The sequence below is a fragment of the Paramisgurnus dabryanus genome, chromosome 18 (assembly GCF_030506205.2).
Source record: "Paramisgurnus dabryanus chromosome 18, PD_genome_1.1, whole genome shotgun sequence".
NCBI lineage: Eukaryota > Metazoa > Chordata > Actinopteri > Cypriniformes > Cobitidae > Paramisgurnus > Paramisgurnus dabryanus.
This window is the reverse complement of record NC_133354.1, coordinates 36794767-36822109: the sequence shown is the minus strand read 5'-3', so window position 1 is coordinate 36822109 and position 27343 is coordinate 36794767. Positions and strand designations below refer to the sequence as shown.

General features: G+C 35.9%; 4 long non-coding RNA genes and 6 other non-coding genes across 10 annotated transcripts; all 10 read left to right on the top strand.

The window, feature by feature from the left end:
• The first annotated feature begins 696 nt into the window (after window positions 1-696).
• LOC141281017 (uncharacterized) lies at window positions 697-2001 on the top strand. The gene is made up of 4 exons (XR_012335378.1): window positions 697-770; window positions 1463-1539; window positions 1632-1670; window positions 1769-2001. It is a non-coding gene; the product is annotated as an uncharacterized lncRNA (long non-coding RNA).
• Window positions 2002-7200: 5199 nt separating this feature from the next.
• Window positions 7201-7391, top strand: LOC135753218 (U2 spliceosomal RNA). Its single transcript, XR_010533526.1, has one exon. It is a non-coding gene; the product is annotated as a U2 spliceosomal RNA (small nuclear RNA).
• Window positions 7392-8173: 782 nt separating this feature from the next.
• Window positions 8174-8338, top strand: LOC135753166 (U1 spliceosomal RNA). Its single transcript, XR_010533475.1, has one exon. It is a non-coding gene; the product is annotated as a U1 spliceosomal RNA (small nuclear RNA).
• A 745-nt stretch (window positions 8339-9083) lies between these two features.
• On the top strand, window positions 9084-10390 carry LOC141281014 (uncharacterized). The gene is made up of 4 exons (XR_012335372.1): window positions 9084-9157; window positions 9850-9926; window positions 10019-10057; window positions 10156-10390. It is a non-coding gene; the product is annotated as an uncharacterized lncRNA (long non-coding RNA).
• Window positions 10391-13479: 3089 nt separating this feature from the next.
• On the top strand, window positions 13480-19071 carry LOC135752942 (uncharacterized). The gene is made up of 8 exons (XR_010533392.2): window positions 13480-13521; window positions 14567-14638; window positions 14735-14768; window positions 15455-15655; window positions 17495-17567; window positions 18261-18337; window positions 18430-18468; window positions 18567-19071. It is a non-coding gene; the product is annotated as an uncharacterized lncRNA (long non-coding RNA).
• Window positions 15066-15256, top strand: LOC135753195 (U2 spliceosomal RNA). Its single transcript, XR_010533503.1, has one exon. It is a non-coding gene; the product is annotated as a U2 spliceosomal RNA (small nuclear RNA).
• Window positions 16585-16749, top strand: LOC135753165 (U1 spliceosomal RNA). The gene has a single exon (XR_010533474.1). It is a non-coding gene; the product is annotated as a U1 spliceosomal RNA (small nuclear RNA).
• Window positions 19072-21889: 2818 nt separating the features above from the next.
• LOC135752944 (uncharacterized) lies at window positions 21890-26934 on the top strand. Its single transcript, XR_010533394.2, has 8 exons — window positions 21890-21931; window positions 22975-23046; window positions 23143-23176; window positions 23863-24063; window positions 25358-25430; window positions 26124-26200; window positions 26293-26331; window positions 26430-26934. It is a non-coding gene; the product is annotated as an uncharacterized lncRNA (long non-coding RNA).
• Window positions 23474-23664, top strand: LOC135753219 (U2 spliceosomal RNA). Its single transcript, XR_010533527.1, has one exon. It is a non-coding gene; the product is annotated as a U2 spliceosomal RNA (small nuclear RNA).
• Window positions 24447-24611, top strand: LOC135753164 (U1 spliceosomal RNA). Its single transcript, XR_010533473.1, has one exon. It is a non-coding gene; the product is annotated as a U1 spliceosomal RNA (small nuclear RNA).
• Window positions 26935-27343: the final 409 nt, after the last annotated feature.

Genomic DNA, 27343 nt, shown 5'->3' with positions numbered 1-27343 from the left:
GCCCAAGAATACATTAGTCATCAAAAAAGCGGCTATTTAACGACTACATAATTTCAAATAGACAGCGAATATGTGTCTAGGCTAAAACAAGGCTTAATTTGGGCTGTCAGTGAAAATCTAATAGACGTTTGACCATTCCAAAAGAATAGACTAGCCATTGAATAGAACCACAATCAAACGGCTACATGTCTAAGAGACAGTCAACAAAATAATGCTTAGATGATTCTTTTCCTTCCAATATAAGAGGTTCTCGGGAATGGCAATCATCCAAACTAATAAATTATAAAGGCTTTTATAAGAAAATGACAACAGTTAAACAACATAGACAGCGTTGGGCAATACAAAATGCTAATAAATACAAGACAAATTGAAATATTGTACATCCATGTACATTAAACAAGCCAACAAATCTGCCAATGGGCTACGACAATTTTTCTTGAATTAAGTGTTTATATCTAGATTTGTTTCTTACCCCTTTGGCAGATTTATTTGCTTGTTTTAAGCCCAAATTCGCTTAAATTTTGAGTTTTTTTCTCCCTAAAGGCTAGGCTTATTTTCTTAGGGCATTTTGCTCATCAAAAAATGCATCTTATTTTAAGACTTTCTAGATATTTGTACAGTGAAAACAGTTCGAAATAACAAGTAAGAAATGATTTTTTGCAATGTATTCATTCATTCGCTACCCTTCATACTACAGCTGTCGAAAAACCACAGCAACGTCGACAGACCTGGAAGCGTAGCTGTATTTGTTTAACTCACAAAGACAACGGGTAAAGTATTTTCTTGATTACCTAAATGACTTGCTGTAAGAAAATAAGTTTAGGTTTAAGGGGGGGAAATACAGTTTAAAGGGATATTTCAATTTATGATGATAATTCTGTCATCATTTACTCATGCATACAGGCTTACAACAACACGAGGATTAGTTTTTTTCTGAGTAACACAAAAGAAGGTATTTTGAGGAATGATGGTAAACCCACAGCAGATAGTCACCATTGACTTCCATAGTAGGAATAAAAAAAATATGATGGAATTTATTAGGTACCATCAACCGTGTGCTAACCATCACTTTGCAAAATATTTTCTTCATCATTTATCACGATACTTCCAAAATATTTTTCCTACTAAGTCAATATTTCATTATTTGCTTTACAAGCTTAAAAATGATGGTGACATGATTCCATGGTAATCACAAACAGTTAAACAAGTAAAATAATCACCATTACTTTTAAAAGCATTTTGAAAATTGCTTGCTTATGCTGGGAGTAAAGGTATTTCACGCAGTGCGCATCCTCTTTAAAAGGTAATGTATGCTTCTTTTAAAGCTGACACATTTGCCACATTAAAATAACAGAAATGTGTACTGTTTAAACTTTTTGGGGCCGGTGTGTCTGTGTTCTTGGGGCACACATCTACATGTAAAAGCAGAATTGCTTATTATTCTTCTCTATTTCTTGTATAGGTCAATTATGAGTGGAGAACCGTTCACCAAATGAAGACCGCAGCCAGGTGACGGGATTCTGTGGTAATCGCAAACAGGTAAACCAGTTAAATAATCATCATTTATTGTTAAAATAATTTTGAAAATTGAAGTTCTGTGTGTTCTTATTGTACTTTATTTATTTCTGCAGGTAAGCACCATACCGTAAGCTTCATTCCCTTTATAACAGGTAAGGTTCATACTGTTTTATTCTTTTGTACTGTTTTATTCGTACTGTTTTAAATCATTCAGTAAATGCAAAGTTAAACTGATGTGTTTTTAATCTAGATTTAAAAGTGTCTACTGTTGAAGCACATCTGATCTCTTCTGAAAGCTGATAATAACTAAATGCTGATGCACCTTGTTTTGAGTGAACCCTTGTTTTTTCTAAATGACCTGATCCTATTGATCCGAGTAATCGGTTTCATATTCGATTAGCATATCTGTCATGTATTTCGGCCCGTAGCCATGAAGTGGTTTTTAAACAAGTAACAGTACTTTTTTAATCCATTGTCCATTGCAATAATCGGCCCTGCTGGTGATGAAAGCATGAACAAGTTTCTCTAAGTCCTGTCTTGAGACAAAACCTCCAATTCTGGCAATATTTCTGAGATGGTAGTAAAAGCAAAATTCCTTATTATTTTTCTCTATCTCAGGCTCTATGGCATATATGTCATGATTTTATTTGTCTATTTATATGTCTATTTACAAGGACTGCCTTGGCCAAATGTTATTGTTAATTAATATTGAAGCAGTTATTTAACATATTTCCTTTGAGTAGTGATTTGTGTAATGATCCATATATCTATTTTTATGTATATTTTTAACTTAGGAATGTGATTTTAAAGCACATATTTGTTATTGTATGACACCTCTCATGTTATGAAAGTAAAAAATAAATGTATTTTCTGATGTCTTGCATTTCTGTTTTTAAACTGTTAATCCTTATCAAGTGCTATACATTAGAAAGTGGATAAATAACAAAAATGTCACTCCTGACAGCTGATAAATTAATCGTTCTTTATAGCACCACTGAGGTGAGCACTTTTCAAGGCAAGATTCTTTATAGAACCGTATAAAAAGGTTCTATATAGTACCAAAAAAACGGGTTCTGCTATGGTTACAAGCTGAAGAACCCTTATTTGTTACTATTTAGGAGCATTTGTCTTTAGAGTGTTGCGTAGGTTCGAAACTTTCAAACTTTTAACCAAAAAAAAAAAAAGGGTCACACGGTTTTATTTGTGGTGTGGACATGAACACGCTGCAGGCATTGAAATGTAATTTGTAATTTATTGTCTCATTTCATATTTAACAAATAGGAAGCAAAGTGCTATTCAATCAGTTTAACTAAACAACTGGTGTTCCTCAATTTTGGGGCCTATGTTGTTCAGTATATCAGTTTTGTTCAGTTTTGTATGTGCATGCAAAAAGCATTCAGCGAGCAAATTAACTGAAGCTTTACCTTCGTGTTTCTTTTTGTATGAGTGATAACTGTTTCTGTATGTATTTGTATGGTTTTTTTACAAGTATAGAGTGAAATACACACGGTGAGTAATGAACGCAGACCTTCAGTGCCGGACCTCTGACCCGCTAACCTCCATCCCGACAGCCAGCGCCTTCTCCGGATGCCATTGCGGTATTGCTTCTCGGCTTTTTGTGTAAGATCGAGTGGACACCGGGGACTACACGTTTAAATGGATTTTTGACCTTCGGCTATGGAAGCGAGGCTTGCTACGTCCACTCCGTACATCGACTCTGGCGTTTTCCGGGGACAAATAAGGTGAGTTTAAAACCAGAGTTTGCTTCTTTTGTGCGTGGTTGCCAGTTTGTTTGCCAATCCGTGGTCCATAATAAGTTCCGCTTCGTGGTTTCTCCATCGCTCAGTACTTTTCTGTGTTTCTATTTTACGTAAAGCTAACACCAAAACGATTGTGGAAAGCGCTATATAGATTGTTCTCAAAGAAAAAACGAGAAACAAACCCATGTGAATATGGGTCAAATTATCTAGGCGGAGCACTTCGTTCAAAGAAAAACGCAACAGAATTGTTTGCGTTGAACAAAGACAATGGTGCGTGCAGACATCGAATGTGTATTGTGGATAAAAAATGGCCAGTGGGGTGGGACAATTTTTCTTGAATTAAGTGTTTATGGGAAAAGTTCACAAATTTTGTCTTACCCTGTAGGCAGATTTATTTGCTTGTTTTAAGCATAAAATAACAGGAGAAGAAATTGTGTAGGGGGAGCAGAGGGGTTTTTTTTCGTTCAAAGAAAAGCAGCGTGGCACGAATGAATGTTTGGCTGAAATGCTATCGTAATTTCCCCCTTAATTTTCCTTACAAACATGAAACCAGAGAGAAGGGCCAGTTGGCATCGAATTGCACCTTGTATTCGGTGATTGATTGAGGAAAAATATGCGTATGTGTATATATACACTTGCTTTGTTGAACAGAGACAATGGCCGCGCGTGCTCCAGCGTCACCTATAGGCCTATTTCACAAAATGGCGCCTTTGACCGGAAGTAGGGAAAACATCGTTCAGGTTGCACCACTACGATGGCCACTCAATATAGTATGGACTGACAGCTGCTTTGTTTTCTCCTACACATGAATTTACTTGTAAAAATAACAATAACATATATTGTCGATTGGTGTTATATTATTTTTTTAGCATTTCGTATTATCAAAATATATCATATGTTAGACAGCTGTCAATTTTAAATAAAATAACGAGACATACATAACTATTCGTGTCTGCTCCCGTTTATTGTAATGAGTCTGCACATTTGGAGAAATACTCAGACATTTTACTTCTTATTTCTTTAGACTGAATAATTATTTCTTATTAATTCCAAAGTATGAGACCCGATGATCTAATCGTGGTGTATGTGCTATTCCTCGTTTGTTTGCCTGCATCCATTGCTTTACGGCTTGCTTGTTGCGTTGAAATGCACATTTGATTTCTTTACCAGCATTGGATTTAGACCATTCAATGAGAAGAGTTAACAGCGTTTATTATGATTGATAAGCCCTCAACGGAGAATGAAGTCTGCATACATTAAAAGCCTTATTTTGTTTTTATCGTGTGCCTTCCAAAATGTATGCGACGAAACTTAAATCACGCAAAAAATGAATGGTAACTAGACGTGCTTGTTGTGTGCAGGGAGTGCATTTATTTGTAAACTTTTGCTAAATCAAAATGGTTTATTTGTATTTGCTTTTTACCTGGGTTTTATCAGGTTCGCAGTCGGGACATTTTTAATCCATAGTGTATGGAGTTATCTAGTAGAAAATGATCTGCTGTTTTTTGGTAGAATGTTGTGTGAGCTAAAGAAACGAGGAATAAAACACACACCGCGATTAAAAAAAATCAGATCGCATACTTTGTAATTAAAAATAAATAAAAATTAATTTCAAAGAAATAAGAAGTAAAATGTGTAAGTATTCCTCAAAATGTGCTTTGGACTAAGTCCCCCGTCATCACAGCAAACGGGAGCAGACCCGAATAGGTATGTCTAGTTATTTTATTAAAAATTTCCAGCCGTCTGTAAATTCATGTTTGAAAGAAAAAAGTAAATGAATATCTTACTTACTGTTTTTGTCTTGTTTTCTAGTGAATATCTGACAATTCTTAAATGGAGATACATTTACTTGGTAAGCAAAGTGGCTTAAGATATTATGTATTGTAATAGAAAATTGTTATAAAAACGTTTTGTTTTTGCTGGGAATTCTTGTATATATTTCACAGCTATATAATTAATTATAATAACGCACTTTTTGTTGATAAACATGTTAAAAAATACATTAACACAGAATAATGTGGCAACAAATCAAATGTGCATTTAAATGCAACAAGCAGAAAATAAATAAATAAAGCAAATGCATGGAAAAGAAACGAGGAATAAAACAAACACCGCGATTAAAAAAATCAGATCGCATACTTTGTAATTGAAAATAAATAATAATTAATTCCAAAGAAATAAGAAGTAAAATGTGTAAGTATTCCTCAAAATGTGCTTTGAACTAAGTCCCCGTCATCACAGCAAACGGGAGCAGACCCGAATAGGTATGTCTAGTTATTTTATTTAAAATTTCCAGCCGTCTGTAAATTCATGTTTGAAAGAAAAAAGTAAATGAATATCTTACTTACTGTTTTTGTCTTGTTTTCTTGTGAATATCTGACAATTCTTAAATGGAGATACATTTACTTGGTAAGCAAAGTGGCGTAAGATATTATGTATTGTAATAGAAAATTGTTATAAAAGCGTTTTGTGTTTGCTGGGAATTCACAGCCATATAATTAATTATAATAACGCACTTTTTGTTTATAAACATGTTAAAAAATACATTAACACAGAATAATGTGGCAACAAATCAAACGTGCATTTAAATGCAACAAGCAAAAATAAATAAATAAAGCAAATGCACGGAAAAGAAACGAGGAATAAAACAAACACCGCGATTAAAAAATCAGATCGTATACTTTGTAATAATTGAAATAAATTATAAAAATCAACAGGTTTATATTTAAAACAAGTAAAAAATATCTGCCAGCGGGGTAAGAAAAATAAACTTAATTCTAGTTTCAACTTAATTCAATAATAAACTCAATTTAGGTTTATTTTTCTTACCCCACTGGCAGATATTTTTACTTGTTTTAAGCCTTAACCTATTACATTTTAGAATTTATTTCAGTAAACAAGACTTAAATTCTAAGCCACTTTGCTTATTAAGTAAATGTATCTTGATTTAAGAATTATTTTTTAACTCGAAAACATGAATAAAATACTAAGTAAACGAACAGATTGGGATGTTCAAAACACTTAAACATTTTTTTTCACTCTACCCGTCATATTACAGCTGTCGAAAAACCACAGCAACGTTGACAGACCTGGAAGCCATGATATATTAGCAGTTTTTAAAATAAGTTAAATCTAGAATCCTTATTGGTTTTAGATACTTAAAAGCAATGAATGATCTTCTTTCTTTTGAATTGATTTGGTATTATGGAGGAGCTCTGTGTCTGGTTATTGAAGATGATTTGGTCTTTGCTCCTATGTTGGCTTATTTTTTGTTATTTCCGTTACTATATATATTTTTTTTTCCCCTTTGTTTTTTCTGATTTGAGGTTATGAAAATGTTTTAATTTGTAATAAAGGTTTTTTGAAAATTCTAAATTCTCTCTCTCTCTCTCTCTCTCTCTCTCTCTCATGAGCGTGGATCAGTTCCTGCATCAAGGAAAAAATGCGCATCCTGGTAAATTTCAGAAGTTAGACGACTGAGCTGCAGCGGACAGCGTAAGATTTATGAAAACACATTTGAGAAGAAAGGCAAAGCATGTTTCACAGTTACTCCAAGACCATAATGACAATTTTGCGCTCTGTTTCCCGAAGCTCGTGGAGGCGTGGAGCAGCATACACAGTTAAGGTATGTGCGATCTACCGGCATTACCTTTACGATCGACGTATTGGATCTGCAAGCTGCAAGCAAATTAACTGAAGCTTTACTTCATGTTTCTGTTTGGTTAAGCGATGACTGCTTTTTCCCAACAGTTTGTGTGTGTGTTTTCTGCATGGGTTTAGAAAACATGAACTTCTGATCTGCTAGCTCAACGTTCTACCTCTGGGTTATACAATGAGAACGTATAGAGTTAAATGCCCGCTAGCCTCCACCCCAAAAGCCAGCGCCTTCGCCGGCTCCCCCTTTGGCTGCGTCTATTCCGGTATCGCTTCTCGGCCTTTTGGCTAAGATCAAGGGTAGTATCTGTTCTTATCAGTTTAATGTCTGATACGTCTCCTATCCGGGGACTATATGTTAAATGGATTTTTGACCTTCGGAAATGGAAGCGGAGCTTGCTCCTTCCACTCCATGCATCAACATGGTATTGCAGTGTTTCCATGAATGGTGCGCTCCCCTTCTCGGGGACAAATAAGTCAAGTATAAAAAAAGAATTTGCTTCTTCTGTGCGTGAATGACGGTGTTTTTTCTAATCCGTGTGTTTTAAAATTGCTGTGTTTTCGTTGGCTTTATTGGTTTAACGAAAAGCTTGCGTGGAAATGAACACGCTGACAAAGAAATGTTTTTGTAATGTATTTAATTATTTTCTTTACAAGTTTGTGGTGGTGATCCGAGGACGAATTAAACATCCTCGACACAGCTGAAGGTGCAACAAAAGCGAAAGAGGCCGATTGGAATGTTAAAAACACCTGAAAACTTTTTTTCACTACCCTTCATACTACAGCTGTCGAAAAACCACAGCAACGTCGACAGACCTGGAGGCATAGCTGTACTTGTTTAACTCACAACGACAACGGGTAAGTCATTGAGCCCTGTGTTTTTATTTATCCACGTTCTAAAATTGCTATGCTTTCGTTGTTTCTTGATTGCTCTGTACATTTATTTGTTTCTATTCCACGTAAAGTTACTTTGTAATAACGAAACCATATATTTGAATGCGCAATTTAAATCCATTTGATTTAAATTGTTTCACATATTTCACTCTACACGGTTCAACCGGGCTGGAAACGGAATAAAAATAGGGTAGATCTCGAAGAATGTTTGGTCTCAGACGTGGCTTCGTGCGCTTTCCACCTGGTCACACACAGTAATGAAATGTTAGTCGGATGGCCTTCGGGGGCGCCGTCGATGTGATCGGTCACAGGAAGATGCGTCCGTCTGGCCTCAAAGGGTGTCGCTCATACTTACCTGGCAGGGGAGACACCATGATCATGAAGGTGGTTCACCCAGGGCGAGGCTCAGCCATTGCACTCCGGTTGTGCTGACCCTTTGCGAATTCCCCAAATGTGGGAATCTCGACTGCAAAATTTCTGATAGTGGGGGACTGCGTTCGCGCTCTCCCCTGACCTTTGTGTTAAAAATAGATTCTTTTGTCCAAGAGACGTCTAACCACGGCCCAAGAATACATTAGTCATCAAAAAAGCGGCTATTTAACGACTACATAATTTCTAATAGACAGCGAATATGTGTCTAGGCTAAAACAAGGCTTAATTTGGGCTGTCAGTGAAAATCTAATAGACGTTTGACCATTCCAAAAGAATAGACTAGCCATTGAATAGAACCACAATCAAACGGCTACATGTCTAAGAGACAGTCAACAAAATAATGCTTAGATGATTCTTTTCCTTCCAATATAAGAGGTTCTCGGGAATGGCAATCATCCAAACTAATAAATTATAAAGGCTTTTATAAGAAAATGACAACAGTTAAACAACATAGACAGCGTTGGGCAATACAAAATGCTAATAAATACAAGACAAATTGAAATATTGTACATCCATGTACATTAAACAAGCCAACAAATCTGCCAATGGGCTACGACAATTTTTCTTGAATTAAGTGTTTATATCTAGATTTGTTTCTTACCCCTTTGGCAGATTTATTTGCTTGTTTTAAGCCCAAATTCGCTTAAATTTTGAGTTTTTTTCTCCCTAAAGGCTAGGCTTATTTTCTTAGGTCATTTTGCTCATCAAAAAATGCATCTTATTTTAAGACTTTCTAGATATTTGTACAGTGAAAACAGTTCGAAATAACAAGTAAGAAATGATTTTTTGCAATGTATTCATTCATTCGCTACCCTTCATACTACAGCTGTCGAAAAACCACAGCAACGTCGACAGACCTGGAAGCGTAGCTGTATTTGTTTAACTCACAAAGACAACGGGTAAAGTATTTTCTTGATTACCTAAATGACTTGCTGTAAGAAAATAAGTTTAGGTTTAAGGGGGGGAAATACAGTTTAAAGGGATATTTCAATTTATGATGATAATTCTGTCATCATTTACTCATGCATACAGGCTTACAACAACACGAGGATTAGTTTTTTTCTGAGTAACACAAAAGAAGGTATTTTGAGGAATGATGGTAAACCCACAGCAGATAGTCACCATTGACTTCCATAGTAGGAATAAAAAAATATGATGGAATTTATTAGGTACCATCAACCGTGTGCTAACCATCACTTTGCAAAATATTTTCTTCATCATTTATCACGATACTTCCAAAATATTTTTTCCTACTAAGTCAATATTTCATTATTTGCTTTACAAGCTTAAAAATGATGGTGACATGATTCCATGGTAATCACAAACAGTTAAACAAGTAAAATAATCACCATTACTTTTAAAAGCATTTTGAAAATTGCTTGCTTATGCTGGGAGTAAAGGTATTTCACGCAGTGCGCATCCTCTTTAAAAGGTAATGTATGCTTCTTTTAAAGCTGACACATTTGCCACATTAAAATAACAGAAATGTGTACTGTTTAAACTTTTTGGGGCCGGTGTGTCTGTGTTCTTGGGGCACACATCTACATGTAAAAGCAGAATTGCTTATTATTCTTCTCTATTTCTTGTATAGGTCAATTATGAGTGGAGAACCGTTCACCAAATGAAGACCGCAGCCAGGTGACGGGATTCTGTGGTAATCGCAAACAGGTAAACCAGTTAAATAATCATCATTTATTGTTAAAATAATTTTGAAAATTGAAGTTCTGTGTGTTCTTATTGTACTTTATTTATTTCTGCAGGTAAGCACCATACCGTAAGCTTCATTCCCTTTATAACAGGTAAGGTTCATACTGTTTTATTCTTTTGTACTGTTTTATTCGTACTGTTTTAAATCATTCAGTAAATGCAAAGTTAAACTGATGTGTTTTTAATCTAGATTTAAAAGTGTCTACTGTTGAAGCACATCTGATCTCTTCTGAAAGCTGATAATAACTAAATGCTGATGCACCTTGTTTTGAGTGAACCCTTGTTTTTTCTAAATGACCTGATCCTATTGATCCGAGTAATCGGTTTCATATTCGATTAGCATATCTGTCATGTATTTCGGCCCGTAGCCATGAAGTGGTTTTTAAACAAGTAACAGTACTTTTTTAATCCATTGTCCATTGCAATAATCGGCCCTGCTGGTGATGAAAGCATGAACAAGTTTCTCTAAGTCCTGTCTTGAGACAAAACCTCCAATTCTGGCAATATTTCTGAGATGGTAGTAAAAGCAGAATTCCTTATTATTTTTCTCTATCTCAGGCTCTATGGCATATATGTCATGATTTTATTTGTCTATTTATATGTCTATTTACAAGGACTGCCTTGGCCAAATGTTATTGTTAATTAATATTGAAGCAGTTATTTAACATATTTCCTTTGAGTAGTGATTTGTGTAATGATCCATATATCTATTTTTATGTATATTTTTAACTTAGGAATGTGATTTTAAAGCACATATTTGTTATTGTATGACACCTCTCATGTTATGAAAGTAAAAAATAAATGTATTTTCTGATGTCTTGCATTTCTGTTTTTAAACTGTTAATCCTTATCAAGTGCTATACATTAGAAAGTGGATAAATAACAAAAATGTCACTCCTGACAGCTGATAAATTAATCGTTCTTTATAGCACCACTGAGGTGAGCACTTTTCAAGGCAAGATTCTTTATAGAACCGTATAAAAAGGTTCTATATAGTACCAAAAAAACGGGTTCTGCTATGGTTACAAGCTGAAGAACCCTTATTTGTTACTATTTAGGAGCATTTGTCTTTAGAGTGTTGCGTAGGTTCGAAACTTTCAAACTTTTAACCAAAAAAAAAAAAAGGGTCACACGGTTTTATTTGTGGTGTGGACATGAACACGCTGCAGGCATTGAAATGTAATTTGTAATTTATTGTCTCATTTCATATTTAACAAATAGGAAGCAAAGTGCTATTCAATCAGTTTAACTAAACAACTGGTGTTCCTCAATTTTGGGGCCTATGTTGTTCAGTATATCAGTTTTGTTCAGTTTTGTATGTGCATGCAAAAAGCATTCAGCGAGCAAATTAACTGAAGCTTTACCTTCGTGTTTCTTTTTGTATGAGTGATAACTGTTTCTGTATGTATTTGTATGGTTTTTTTACAAGTATAGAGTGAAATACACACGGTGAGTAATGAACGCAGACCTTCAGTGCCGGACCTCTGACCCGCTAACCTCCATCCCGACAGCCAGCGCCTTCTCCGGATGCCATTGCGGTATCGCTTCTCGGCTTTTTGTGTAAGATCGAGTGGACACCGGGGACTACACGTTTAAATGGATTTTTGACCTTCGGCTATGGAAGCGAGGCTTGCTACGTCCACTCCGTGCATCGACTCTGGCGTTTTCCGGGGACAAATAAGGTGAGTTTAAAACCAGAGTTTGCTTCTTTTGTGCGTGGTTGCCAGTTTGTTTGCCAATCCGTGGTCCATAATAAGTTCCGCTTCGTGGTTTCTCCATCGCTCAGTACTTTTCTGTGTTTCTATTTTACGTAAAGCTAACACCAAAACGATTGTGGAAAGCGCTATATAGATTGTTCTCAAAGAAAAAACGAGAAACAAACCCATGTGAATATGGGTCAAATTATCTAGGCGGAGCACTTCGTTCAAAGAAAAATGCAACAGAATTGTTTGCGTTGAACAAAGACAATGGTGCGTGCAGACATCGAATGTGTATTGTGGATAAAAAATGGCCAGTGGGGTGGGACAATTTTTCTTGAATTAAGTGTTTATGGGAAAAGTTCACAAATTTTGTCTTACCCTGTAGGCAGACTTATTTGCAAGTTTTAAGCATAAAATAACAGGAGAAGAAATTGTGTAGGGGGAGCAGAGGGGTTTTTTTTTTTTCGTTCAAAGAAAAGCAGCGTGGCACGAATGAATGTTTGGCTGAAATGCTATCGTAATTTCCCCCTTAATTTTCCTTACAAACATGAAACCAGAGAGAAGGGCCAGTTGGCATCGAATTGCACCTTGTATTCGGTGATTGATTGAGGAAAAATATGCGTATGTGTATATATACACTTGCTTTGTTGAACAGAGACAATGGCCGCGCGTGCTCCAGCGTCACCTATATGCCTATTTCACAAAATGGCGCCTTTGACCGGAAGTAGGGAAAACATCGTTCAGGTTGCACCACTACGATGGCCACTCAATATAGTATGGACTGACAGCTGCTTTGTTTTCTCCTACACATGAATTTACTTGTAAAAATAACAATAACATATATTGTCGATTGGTGTTATATTATTTTTTTAGCATTTCGTATTATCAAAATATATCATATGTTAGACAGCTGTCAATTTTAAATAAAATAACGAGACATACATAACTATTCGTGTCTGCTCCCGTTTATTGTAATGAGTCTGCACATTTGGAGAAATACTCAGACATTTTACTTCTTATTTCTTTAGACTGAATAATTATTTCTTATTAATTCCAAAGTATGAGACCCGATGATCTAATCGTGGTGTATGTGCTATTCCTCGTTTGTTTGCCTGCATCCATTGCTTTACGGCTTGCTTGTTGCGTTGAAATGCACATTTGATTTCTTTACCAGCATTGGATTTAGACCATTCAATGAGAAGAGTTAACAGCGTTTATTATGATTGATAAGCCCTCAACGGAGAATGAAGTCTGCATACATTAAAAGCCTTATTTTGTTTTTATCGTGTGCCTTCCAAAATGTATGCGACGAAACTTAAATCACGCAAAAAATGAATGGTAACTAGACGTGCTTGTTGTGTGCAGGGAGTGCATTTATTTGTAAACTTTTGCTAAATCAAAATGGTTTATTTGTATTTGCTTTTTACCTGGGTTTTATCAGGTTCGCAGTCGGGACATTTTTAATCCATAGTGTATGGAGTTATCTAGTAGAAAATGATCTGCTGTTTTTTGGTAGAATGTTGTGTGAGCTAAAGAAACGAGGAATAAAACACACACCGCGATTAAAAAAAATCAGATCGCATACTTTGTAATTAAAAATAAATAATAATTAATTTCAAAGAAATAAGAAGTAAAATGTGTAAGTATTCCTCAAAATGTGCTTTGGACTAAGTCCCCCGTCATCACAGCAAACGGGAGCAGACCCGAATAGGTATGTCTAGTTATTTTATTAAAAATTTCCAGCCGTCTGTAAATTCATGTTTGAAAGAAAAAAGTAAATGAATATCTTACTTACTGTTTTTGTCTTGTTTTCTAGTGAATATCTGACAATTCTTAAATGGAGATACATTTACTTGGTAAGCAAAGTGGCTTAAGATATTATGTATTGTAATAGAAAATTGTTATAAAAACGTTTTGTTTTTGCTGGGAATTCTTGTATATATTTCACAGCTATATAATTAATTATAATAACGCACTTTTTGTTGATAAACATGTTAAAAAATACATTAACACAGAATAATGTGGCAACAAATCAAATGTGCATTTAAATGCAACAAGCAGAAAATAAATAAATAAAGCAAATGCACGGAAAAGAAACGAGGAATAAAACAAACACCGCGATTAAAAAAATCAGATCGTATACTTTGTAATAATTGAAATAAATTATAAAAATCAACAGGTTTATATTTAAAACAAGTAAAAAATATCTGCCAGCGGGGTAAGAAAAATAAACTTAATTCTAGTTTCAACTTAATTCAATAATAAACTCAATTTAGGTTTATTTTTCTTACCCCACTGGCAGATATTTTTACTTGTTTTAAGCCTTAACCTATTACATTTTAGAATTTATTTCAGTAAACAAGACTTAAATTCTAAGCCACTTTGCTTATTAAGTAAATGTATCTTGATTTAAGAATTATTTTTTAACTCGAAAACATGAATAAAATACTAAGTAAACGAACAGATTGGGATGTTCAAAACACTTAAACATTTTTTTTTCACTCTACCCGTCATATTACAGCTGTCGAAAAACCACAGCAACGTTGACAGACCTGGAAGCCATGATATATTAGCAGTTTTTAAAATAAGTTAAATCTAGAATCCTTATTGGTTTTAGATACTTAAAAGCAATGAATGATCTTCTTTCTTTTGAATTGATTTGGTATTATGGAGGAGCTCTGTGTCTGGTTATTGAAGATGATTTGGTCTTTGCTCCTATGTTGGCTTATTTTTTGTTATTTCCGTTACTATATATATATATATATATATATATTTTTCCCCTTTGTTTTTTTCTGATTTGAGGTTATGAAAATGTTTTAATTTGTAATAAAGGTTTTTTGAAAATTCTAAATTCTCTCTCTCTCTCTCTCTCTCTCTCTCTCTCTCATGAGCGTGGATCAGTTCCTGCATCAAGGAAAAAATGCGCATCCTGGTAAATTTTAGAAGTTAGACGACTGAGCTGCAGCGGACAGCGTAAGATTTATGAAAACACATTTGAGAAGAAAGGCAAAGCATGTTTCACAGTTAATCCAAGACCATAATGACAATTTTGCGCTCTGTTTCCCGAAGCTCGTGGAGGCGTGGAGCAGCATACACAGTTAAGGTATGTGCGATCTACCGGCATTACCTTTACGATCGACGTATTGGATCTGCAAGCTGCAAGCAAATTAACTGAAGCTTTACTTCATGTTTCTGTTTGGTTAAGCGATGACTGCTTTTTCCCAACAGTTTGTGTGTGTGTTTTCTGCATGGGTTTAGAAAACATGAACTTCTGATCTGCTAGCTCAACGTTCTACCTCTGGGTTATACAATGAGAACGTATAGAGTTAAATGCCCGCTAGCCTCCACCCCAAAAGCCAGCGCCTTCGCCGGCTCCCCCTTTGGCTGCGTCTATTCCGGTATCGCTTCTCGGCCTTTTGGCTAAGATCAAGTGTAGTATCTGTTCTTATCAGTTTAATGTCTGATACGTCTCCTATCCGGGGACTATATGTTAAATGGATTTTTGACCTTCGGAAATGGAAGCGGAGCTTGCTCCTTCCACTCCATGCATCAACATGGTATTGCAGTGTTTCCATGAATGGTGCGCTCCCCTTCTCGGGGACAAATAAGTCAAGTATAAAAAAAGAATTTGCTTCTTCTGTGCGTGAATGACGGTGTTTTTTCTAATCCGTGTGTTTTAAAATTGCTGTGTTTTCGTTGGCTTTATTGGTTTAACGAAAAGCTTGCGTGGAAATGAACACGCTGACAAAGAAATGTTTTTGTAATGTATTTAATTATTTTCTTTACAAGTTTGTGGTGGTGATCCGAGGACGAATTAAACATCCTCGACACAGCTGAAGGTGCAACAAAAGCGAAAGAGGCCGATTGGAATGTTAAAAACACCTGAAAACTTTTTTTCACTACCCTTCATACTACAGCTGTCGAAAAACCACAGCAACGTCGACAGACCTGGAGGCATAGCTGTACTTGTTTAACTCACAACGACAACGGGTAAGTCATTGAGCCCTGTGTTTTTATTTATCCACGTTCTAAAATTGCTATGCTTTCGTTGTTTCTTGATTGCTCTGTACATTTATTTGTTTCTATTCCACGTAAAGTTACTTTGTAATAACGAAACCATATATTTGAATGCGCAATTTAAATCCATTTGATTTAAATTGTTTCACATATTTCACTCTACACGGTTCAACCGGGCTGGAAACGGAATAAAAATAGGGTAGATCTCGAAGAATGTTTGGTCTCAGACGTGGCTTCGTGCGCTTTCCACCTGGTCACACACAGTAATGAAATGTTAAGGGCGATTTATAGTCGTGCGTAGGTCCTACGGCGTAGCTACGGCGTAGGCTATCCGTAGCCTGTGCGTAGCTCTGCGTAGCCTGACGCGCACCTCCCAAAATTTCTAACAGCGCGTCGGCTCTACGCGGACCGCAAGCGCTGTGATTGGTCCACCAAAACCCCTCCCGTCAGGTAAAAAAACTGCGTCATAGGTATTTCCGTTTGAGACGGTGAAAACAAAGATGAGCCAAGTTGAGGAGTGATTTAACTCAAACTGAAACATAAGTCGCTGTTTATTTACTTCCATCATTGCTGGTCTTCTAAAATTATACACAACAAGTTGCTATTTCTTCTTCGTTTGTGGGTTTACTTGCTTAGCTTCTTCTTCTGTGACGACTTCTGCTGCTACTGTGGTTACACGCGTGATTACTGTCAACCAGCGGTTTCACGTGTGTTTGCACGTCGACGCGGATGGCGACGCACAAGTATAAATGAAAACCGACGCGGAACCTACGCCGTCGCTGCTACGCCGTAGGACCTACGCACGACTATAAATCGCCCTTTAGTCGGATGGCCTTCGGGGGCGCCGTCGATGTGATCGGTCACAGGAAGATGCGTCCGTCTGGCCTCAAAGGGTGTCGCTCATACTTACCTGGCAGGGGAGACACCATGATCATGAAGGTGGTTCACCCAGGGCGAGGCTCAGCCATTGCACTCCGGTTGTGCTGACCCTTTGCGAATTCCCCAAATGTGGGAATCTCGACTGCAAAATTTCTGATAGTGGGGGACTGCGTTCGCGCTCTCCCCTGACCTTTGTGTTAAAAATAGATTCTTTTGTCCAAGAGACGTCTAACCACGGCCCAAGAATACATTAGTCATCAAAAAAGCGGCTATTTAACGACTACATAATTTCAAATAGACAGCGAATATGTGTCTAGGCTAAAACAAGGCTTAATTTGGGCTGTCAGTGAAAATCTAATAGACGTTTGACCATTCCAAAAGAATAGACTAGCCATTGAATAGAACCACAATCAAACGGCTACATGTCTAAGAGACAGTCAACAAAATAATGCTTAGATGATTCTTTTCCTTCCAATATAAGAGGTTCTCGGGAATGGCAATCATCCAAACTAATAAATTATAAAGGCTTTTATAAGAAAATGACAACAGTTAAACAACATAGACAGCGTTGGGCAATACAAAATGCTAATAAATACAAGACAAATTGAAATATTGTACATCCATGTACATTAAACAAGCCAACAAATCTGCCAATGGGCTACGACAATTTTTCTTGAATTAAGTGTTTATATCTAGATTTGTTTCTTACCCTTTGGCAGATTTATTTGCTTGTTTTAAGCCCAAATTCGCTTAAATTTTGAGTTTTTTTCTCCCTAAAGGCTAGGCTTATTTTCTTAGGGCATTTTGCTCATCAAAAAATGCATCTTATTTTAAGACTTTCTAGATATTTGTACAGTGAAAACAGTTCGAAATAACAAGTAAGAAATGATTTTTTGCAATGTATTCATTCATTCGCTACCCTTCATACTACAGCTGTCGAAAAACCACAGCAACGTCGACAGACCTGGAAGCGTAGCTGTATTTGTTTAACTCACAAAGACAACGGGTAAAGTATTTTCTTGATTACCTAAATGACTTGCTGTAAGAAAATAAGTTTAGGTTTAAGGGGGGGAAATACAGTTTAAAGGGATATTTCAATTTATGATGATAATTCTGTCATCATTTACTCATGCATACAGGCTTACAACAACACGAGGATTAGTTTTTTTCTGAGTAACACAAAAGAAGGTATTTTGAGGAATGATGGTAAACCCACAGCAGATAGTCACCATTGACTTCCATAGTAGGAATAAAAAAAATATGATGGAATTTATTAGGTACCATCAACCGTGTGCTAACCATCACTTTGCAAAATATTTTCTTCATCATTTATCACGATACTTCCAAAATATTTTTTCCTACTAAGTCAATATTTCATTATTTGCTTTACAAGCTTAAAAATGATGGTGACATGATTCCATGGTAATCACAAACAGTTAAACAAGTAAAATAATCACCATTACTTTTAAAAGCATTTTGAAAATTGCTTGCTTATGCTGGGAGTAAAGGTATTTCACGCAGTGCGCATCCTCTTTAAAAGGTAATGTATGCTTCTTTTAAAGCTGACACATTTGCCACATTAAAATAACAGAAATGTGTACTGTTTAAACTTTTTGGGGCCGGTGTGTCTGTGTTCTTGGGGCACACATCTACATGTAAAAGCAGAATTGCTTATTATTCTTCTCTATTTCTTGTATAGGTCAATTATGAGTGGAGAACCGTTCACCAAATGAAGACCGCAGCCAGGTGACGGGATTCTGTGGTAATCGCAAACAGGTAAACCAGTTAAATAATCATCATTTATTGTTAAAATAATTTTGAAAATTGAAGTTCTGTGTGTTCTTATTGTACTTTATTTATTTCTGCAGGTAAGCACCATACCGTAAGCTTCATTCCCTTTATAACAGGTAAGGTTCATACTGTTTTATTCTTTTGTACTGTTTTATTCGTACTGTTTTAAATCATTCAGTAAATGCAAAGTTAAACTGATGTGTTTTTAATCTAGATTTAAAAGTGTCTACTGTTGAAGCACATCTGATCTCTTCTGAAAGCTGATAATAACTAAATGCTGATGCACCTTGTTTTGAGTGAACCCTTGTTTTTTCTAAATGACCTGATCCTATTGATCCGAGTAATCGGTTTCATATTCGATTAGCATATCTGTCATGTATTTCGGCCCGTAGCCATGAAGTGGTTTTTAAACAAGTAACAGTACTTTTTTAATCCATTGTCCATTGCAATAATCGGCCCTGCTGGTGATGAAAGCATGAACAAGTTTCTCTAAGTCCTGTCTTGAGACAAAACCTCCAATTCTGGCAATATTTCTGAGATGGTAGTAAAAGCAGAATTCCTTATTATTTTTCTCTATCTCAGGCTCTATGGCATATATGTCATGATTTTATTTGTCTATTTATATGTCTATTCACAAGGACTGCCTTGGCCAAATGTTATTGTTAATTAATATTGAAGCAGTTATTTAACATATTTCCTTTGAGTAGTGATTTGTGTAATGATCCATATATCTATTTTTATGTATATTTTTAACTTAGGAATGTGATTTTAAAGCACATATTTGTTATTGTATGACACCTCTCATGTTATGAAAGTAAAAAATAAATGTATTTTCTGATGTCTTGCATTTCTGTTTTTAAACTGTTAATCCTTATCAAGTGCTATACATTAGAAAGTGGATAAATAACAAAAATGTCACTCCTGACAGCTGATAAATTAATCGTTCTTTATAGCACCACTGAGGTGAGCACTTTTCAAGGCAAGATTCTTTATAGAACCGTATAAAAAGGTTCTATATAGTACCAAAAAAACGGGTTCTGCTATGGTTACAAGCTGAAGAACCCTTATTTGTTACTATTTAGGAGCATTTGTCTTTAGAGTGTTGCGTAGGTTCGAAACTTTCAAACTTTTAACCAAAAAAAAAAAAAGGGTCACACGGTTTTATTTGTGGTGTGGACATGAACACGCTGCAGGCATTGAAATGTAATTTGTAATTTATTGTCTCATTTCATATTTAACAAATAGGAAGCAAAGTGCTATTCAATCAGTTTAACTAAACAACTGGTGTTCCTCAATTTTGGGGCCTATGTTGTTCAGTATATCAGTTTTGTTCAGTTTTGTATGTGCATGCAAAAAGCATTCAGCGAGCAAATTAACTGAAGCTTTACCTTCGTGTTTCTTTTTGTATGAGTGATAACTGTTTCTGTATGTATTTGTATGGTTTTTTTACAAGTATAGAGTGAAATACACACGGTGAGTAATGAACGCAGACCTTCAGTGCCGGACCTCTGACCCGCTAACCTCCATCCCGACAGCCAGCGCCTTCTCCGGATGCCATTGCGGTATCGCTTCTCGGCTTTTTGTGTAAGATCGAGTGGACACCGGGGACTACACGTTTAAATGGATTTTTGACCTTCGGCTATGGAAGCGAGGCTTGCTACGTCCACTCCGTGCATCGACTCTGGCGTTTTCCGGGGACAAATAAGGTGAGTTTAAAACCAGAGTTTGCTTCTTTTGTGCGTGGTTGCCAGTTTGTTTGCCAATCCGTGGTCCATAATAAGTTCCGCTTCGTGGTTTCTCCATCGCTCAGTACTTTTCTGTGTTTCTATTTTACGTAAAGCTAACACCAAAACGATTGTGGAAAGCGCTATATAGATTGTTCTCAAAGAAAAAACGAGAAACAAACCCATGTGAATATGGGTCAAATTATCTAGGCGGAGCACTTCGTTCAAAGAAAAACGCAACAGAATTGTTTGCGTTGAACAAAGACAATGGTGCGTGCAGACATCGAATGTGTATTGTGGATAAAAAATGGCCAGTGGGGTGGGACAATTTTTCTTGAATTAAGTGTTTATGGGAAAAGTTCACAAATTTTGTCTTACCCTGTAGGCAGACTTATTTGCAAGTTTTAAGCATAAAATAACAGGAGAAGACATTGTGTAGGGGGAGCAGAGGGGTTTTTTTTTTTCGTTCAAAGAAAAGCAGCGTGGCACGAATGAATGTTTGGCTGAAATGCTATCGTAATTTCCCCCTTAATTTTCCTTACAAACATGAAACCAGAGAGAAGGGCCAGTTGGCATCGAATTGCACCTTGTATTCGGTGATTGATTGAGGAAAAATATGCGTATGTGTATATATACACTTGCTTTGTTGAACAGAGACAATGGCCGCGCGTGCTCCAGCGTCACCTATATGCCTATTTCACAAAATGGCGCCTTTGACCGGAAGTAGGGAAAACATCGTTCAGGTTGCACCACTACGATGGCCACTCAATATAGTATGGACTGACAGCTGCTTTGTTTTCTCCTACACATGAATTTACTTGTAAAAATAACAATAACATATATTGTCGATTGGTGTTATATTATTTTTTTAGCATTTCGTATTATCAAAATATATCATATGTTAGACAGCTGTCAATTTTAAATAAAATAACGAGACATACATAACTATTCGTGTCTGCTCCCGTTTATTGTAATGAGTCTGCACATTTGGAGAAATACTCAGACATTTTACTTCTTATTTCTTTAGACTGAATAATTATTTCTTATTAATTCCAAAGTATGAGACCCGATGATCTAATCGTGGTGTATGTGCTATTCCTCGTTTGTTTGCCTGCATCCATTGCTTTACGGCTTGCTTGTTGCGTTGAAATGCACATTTGATTTCTTTACCAGCATTGGATTTAGACCATTCAATGAGAAGAGTTAACAGCGTTTATTATGATTGATAAGCCCTCAACGGAGAATGAAGTCTGCATACATTAAAAGCCTTATTTTGTTTTTATCGTGTGCCTTCCAAAATGTATGCGACGAAACTTAAATCACGCAAAAAATGAATGGTAACTAGACGTGCTTGTTGTGTGCAGGGAGTGCATTTATTTGTAAACTTTTGCTAAATCAAAATGGTTTATTTGTATTTGCTTTTTACCTGGGTTTTATCAGGTTCGCAGTCGGGACATTTTTAATCCATAGTGTATGGAGTTATCTAGTAGAAAATGATCTGCTGTTTTTTGGTAGAATGTTGTGTGAGCTAAAGAAACGAGGAATAAAACACACACCGCGATTAAAAAAAATCAGATCGCATACTTTGTAATTAAAAATAAATAATAATTAATTTCAAAGAAATAAGAAGTAAAATGTGTAAGTATTCCTCAAAATGTGCTTTGGACTAAGTCCCCCGTCATCACAGCAAACGGGAGCAGACCCGAATAGGTATGTCTAGTTATTTTATTAAAAATTTCCAGCCGTCTGTAAATTCATGTTTGAAAGAAAAAAGTAAATGAATATCTTACTTACTGTTTTTGTCTTGTTTTCTAGTGAATATCTGACAATTCTTAAATGGAGATACATTTACTTGGTAAGCAAAGTGGCTTAAGATATTATGTATTGTAATAGAAAATTGTTATAAAAACGTTTTGTTTTTGCTGGGAATTCTTGTATATATTTCACAGCTATATAATTAATTATAATAATGCACTTTTTGTTGATAAACATGTTAAAAAATACATTAACACAGAATAATGTGGCAACAAATCAAATGTGCATTTAAATGCAACAAGCAGAAAATAAATAAATAAAGCAAATGCATGGAAAAGAAACGAGGAATAAAACAAACACCGCGATTAAAAAAATCAGATCGTATACTTTGTAATAATTGAAATAAATTATAAAAATCAACAGGTTTATATTTAAAACAAGTAAAAAATATCTGCCAGCGGGGTAAGAAAAATAAACTTAATTCTAGTTTCAACTTAATTCAATAATAAACTCAATTTAGGTTTATTTTTCTTACCCCACTGGCAGATATTTTTACTTGTTTTAAGCCTTAACCTATTACATTTTAGAATTTATTTCAGTAAACAAGACTTAAATTCTAAGCCACTTTGCTTATTAAGTAAATGTATCTTGATTTAAGAATTATTTTTTAACTCGAAAACATGAATAAAATACTAAGTAAACGAACAGATTGGGATGTTCAAAACACTTAAACATTTTTTTTTCACTCTACCCGTCATATTACAGCTGTCGAAAAACCACAGCAACGTTGACAGACCTGGAAGCCATGATATATTAGCAGTTTTTAAAATAAGTTAAATCTAGAATCCTTATTGGTTTTAGATACTTAAAAGCAATGAATGATCTTCTTTCTTTTGAATTGATTTGGTATTATGGAGGAGCTCTGTGTCTGGTTATTGAAGATGATTTGGTCTTTGCTCCTATGTTGGCTTATTTTTTGTTATTTCCGTTACTATATATATATATTTTTTTTCCCCTTTGTTTTTTCTGATTTGAGGTTATGAAAATGTTTTAATTTGTAATAAAGGTTTTTTGAAAATTCTAAATTCTCTCTCTCTCTCTCTCTCTCTCTCTCTCTCTCTCTCTCTCATGAGCGTGGATCAGTTCCTGCATCAAGGAAAAAATGCGCATCCTGGTAAATTTTAGAAGTTAGACGACTGAGCTGCAGCGGACAGCGTAAGATTTATGAAAACACATTTGAGAAGAAAGGCAAAGCATGTTTCACAGTTAATCCAAGACCATAATGACAATTTTGCGCTCTGTTTCCCGAAGCTCGTGGAGGCGTGGAGCAGCATACACAGTTAAGGTATGTGCGATCTACCGGCATTACCTTTACGATCGACGTATTGGATCTGCAAGCTGCAAGCAAATTAACTGAAGCTTTACTTCATGTTTCTGTTTGGTTAAGCGATGACTGCTTTTTCCCAACAGTTTGTGTGTGTGTTTTCTGCATGGGTTTAGAAAACATGAACTTCTGATCTGCTAGCTCAACGTTCTACCTCTGGGTTATACAATGAGAACGTATAGAGTTAAATGCCCGCTAGCCTCCACCCCAAAAGCCAGCGCCTTCGCTGGCTCCCCCTTTGGCTGCGTCTATTCCGGTATCGCTTCTCGGCCTTTTGGCTAAGATCAAGTGTAGTATCTGTTCTTATCAGTTTAATGTCTGATACGTCTCCTATCCGGGGACTATATGTTAAATGGATTTTTGACCTTCGGAAATGGAAGCGGCGCTTGCTCCTTCCACTCCATGCATCAACATGGTATTGCAGTGTTTCCATGAATGGTGCGCTCCCCTTCTCGGGGACAAATAAGTCAAGTATAAAAAAAGAATTTGCTTCTTCTGTGCGTGAATGACGGTGTTTTTTCTAATCCGTGTGTTTTAAAATTGCTGTGTTTTCGTTGGCTTTATTGGTTTAACGAAAAGCTTGCGTGAAAATGAACACGCTGACAAAGAAATGTTTTTGTAATGTATTTAATTATTTTCTTTACAAGTTTGTGGTGGTGATCCGAGGACGAATTAAACATCCTCGACACAGCTGAAGGTGCAACAAAAGCGAAAGAGGCCGATTGGAATGTTAAAAACACCTGAAAACTTTTTTTCACTACCCTTCATACTACAGCTGTCGAAAAACCACAGCAACGTCGACAGACCTGGAGGCATAGCTGTACTTGTTTAACTCACAACGACAACGGGTAAGTCATTGAGCCCTGTGTTTTTATTTATCCACGTTCTAAAATTGCTATGCTTTCGTTGTTTCTTGATTGCTCTGTACATTTATTTGTTTCTATTCCACGTAAAGTTACTTTGTAATAACGAAACCATATATTTGAATGCGCAATTTAAATCCATTTGATTTAAATTGTTTCACATATTTCACTCTACACGGTTCAACCGGGCTGGAAACGGAATAAAAATAGGGTAGATCTCGAAGAATGTGTGGTCTCAGACGTGGCTTCGTGCGCTTTCCACCTGGTCACACACAGTAATGAAATGTTAGTCGGATGGCCTTCGGGGGCGCCGTCGATGTGATCGGTCACAGGAAGATGCGTCCGTCTGGCCTCAAAGGGTGTCGCTCATACTTACCTGGCAGGGGAGACACCATGATCATGAAGGTGGTTCACCCAGGGCGAGGCTCAGCCATTGCACTCCGGTTGTGCTGACCCTTTGCGAATTCCCCAAATGTGGGAATCTCGACTGCAAAATTTCTGATAGTGGGGGACTGCGTTCGCGCTCTCCCCTGACCTTTGTGTTAAAAATAGATTCTTTTGTCCAAGAGACGTCTAACCACGGCCCAAGAATACATTAGTCATCAAAAAAGCGGCTATTTAACGACTACATAATTTCAAATAGACAGCGAATATGTGTCTAGGCTAAAACAAGGCTTAATTTGGGCTGTCAGTGAAAATCTAATAGACGTTTGACCATTCCAAAAGAATAGACTAGCCATTGAATAGAACCACAATCAAACGGCTACATGTCTAAGAGACAGTCAACAAAATAATGCTTAGATGATTCTTTTCCTTCCAATATAAGAGGTTCTCGGGAATGGCAATCATCCAAACTAATAAATTATAAAGGCTTTTATAAGAAAATGACAACAGTTAAACAACATAGACAGCGTTGGGCAATACAAAATGCTAATAAATACAAGACAAATTGAAATATTGTACATCCATGTACATTAAACAAGCCAACAAATCTGCCAATGGGCTACGACAATTTTTCTTGAATTAAGTGTTTATATCTAGATTTGTTTCTTACCCCTTTGGCAGATTTATTTGCTTGTTTTAAGCCCAAATTCGCTTAAATTTTGAGTTTTTTTCTCCCTAAAGGCTAGGCTTATTTTCTTAGGGCATTTTGCTCATCAAAAAATGCATCTTATTTTAAGACTTTCTAGATATTTGTACAGTGAAAACAGTTCGAAATAACAAGTAAGAAATGATTTTTTGCAATGTATTCATTCATTCGCTACCCTTCATACTACAGCTGTCGAAAAACCACAGCAACGTCGACAGACCTGGAAGCGTAGCTGTATTTGTTTAACTCACAAAGACAACGGGTAAAGTATTTTCTTGATTACCTAAATGACTTGCTGTAAGAAAATAAGTTTAGGTTTAAGGGGGGGAAATACAGTTTAAAGGGATATTTCAATTTATGATGATAATTCTGTCATCATTTACTCATGCATACAGGCTTACAACAACACGAGGATTAGTTTTTTTCTGAGTAACACAAAAGAAGGTATTTTGAGGAATGATGGTAAACCCACAGCAGATAGTCACCATTGACTTCCATAGTAGGAATAAAAAAAATATGATGGAATTTATTAGGTACCATCAACCGTGTGCTAACCATCACTTTGCAAAATATTTTCTTCATCATTTATCACGATACTTCCAAAATATTTTTTCCTACTAAGTCAATATTTCATTATTTGCTTTACAAGCTTAAAAATGATGGTGACATGATTCCATGGTAATCACAAACAGTTAAACAAGTAAAATAATCACCATTACTTTTAAAAGCATTTTGAAAATTGCTTGCTTATGCTGGGAGTAAAGGTATTTCACGCAGTGCGCATCCTCTTTAAAAGGTAATGTATGCTTCTTTTAAAGCTGACACATTTGCCACATTAAAATAACAGAAATGTTTACTGTTTAAACTTTTTGGGGCCGGTGTGTCTGTGTTCTTGGGGCACACATCTACATGTAAAAGCAGAATTGCTTATTATTCTTCTCTATTTCTTGTATAGGTCAATTATGAGTGGAGAACCGTTCACCAAATGAAGACCGCAGCCAGGTGACGGGATTCTGTGGTAATCGCAAACAGGTAAACCAGTTAAATAATCATCATTTATTGTTAAAATAATTTTGAAAATTGAAGTTCTGTGTGTTCTTATTGTACTTTATTTATTTCTGCAGGTAAGCACCATACCGTAAGCTTCATTCCCTTTATAACAGGTAAGGTTCATACTGTTTTATTCTTTTGTACTGTTTTATTCGTACTGTTTTAAATCATTCAGTAAATGCAAAGTTAAACTGATGTGTTTTTAATCTAGATTTAAAAGTGTCTACTGTTGAAGCACATCTGATCTCTTCTGAAAGCTGATAATAACTAAATGCTGATGCACCTTGTTTTGAGTGAACCCTTGTTTTTTCTAAATGACCTGATCCTATTGATCCGAGTAATCGGTTTCATATTCGATTAGCATATCTGTCATGTATTTCGGCCCGTAGCCATGAAGTGGTTTTTAAACAAGTAACAGTACTTTTTTAATCCATTGTCCATTGCAATAATCGGCCCTGCTGGTGATGAAAGCATGAACAAGTTTCTCTAAGTCCTGTCTTGAGACAAAACCTCCAATTCTGGCAATATTTCTGAGATGGTAGTAAAAGCAGAATTCCTTATTATTTTTCTCTATCTCAGGCTCTATGGCATATATGTCATGATTTTATTTGTCTATTTATATGTCTATTCACAAGGACTGCCTTGGCCAAATGTTATTGTTAATTAATATTGAAGCAGTTATTTAACATATTTCCTTTGAGTAGTGATTTGTGTAATGATCCATATATCTATTTTTATGTATATTTTTAACTTAGGAATGTGATTTTAAAGCACATATTTGTTATTGTATGACACCTCTCATGTTATGAAAGTAAAAAATAAATGTATTTTCTGATGTCTTGCATTTCTGTTTTTAAACTGTTAATCCTTATCAAGTGCTATACATTAGAAAGTGGATAAATAACAAAAATGTCACTCCTGACAGCTGATAAATTAATCGTTCTTTATAGCACCACTGAGGTGAGCACTTTTCAAGGCAAGATTCTTTATAGAACCGTATAAAAAGGTTCTATATAGTACCAAAAAAACGGGTTCTGCTATGGTTACAAGCTGAAGAACCCTTATTTGTTACTATTTAGGAGCATTTGTCTTTAGAGTGTTGCGTAGGTTCGAAACTTTCAAACT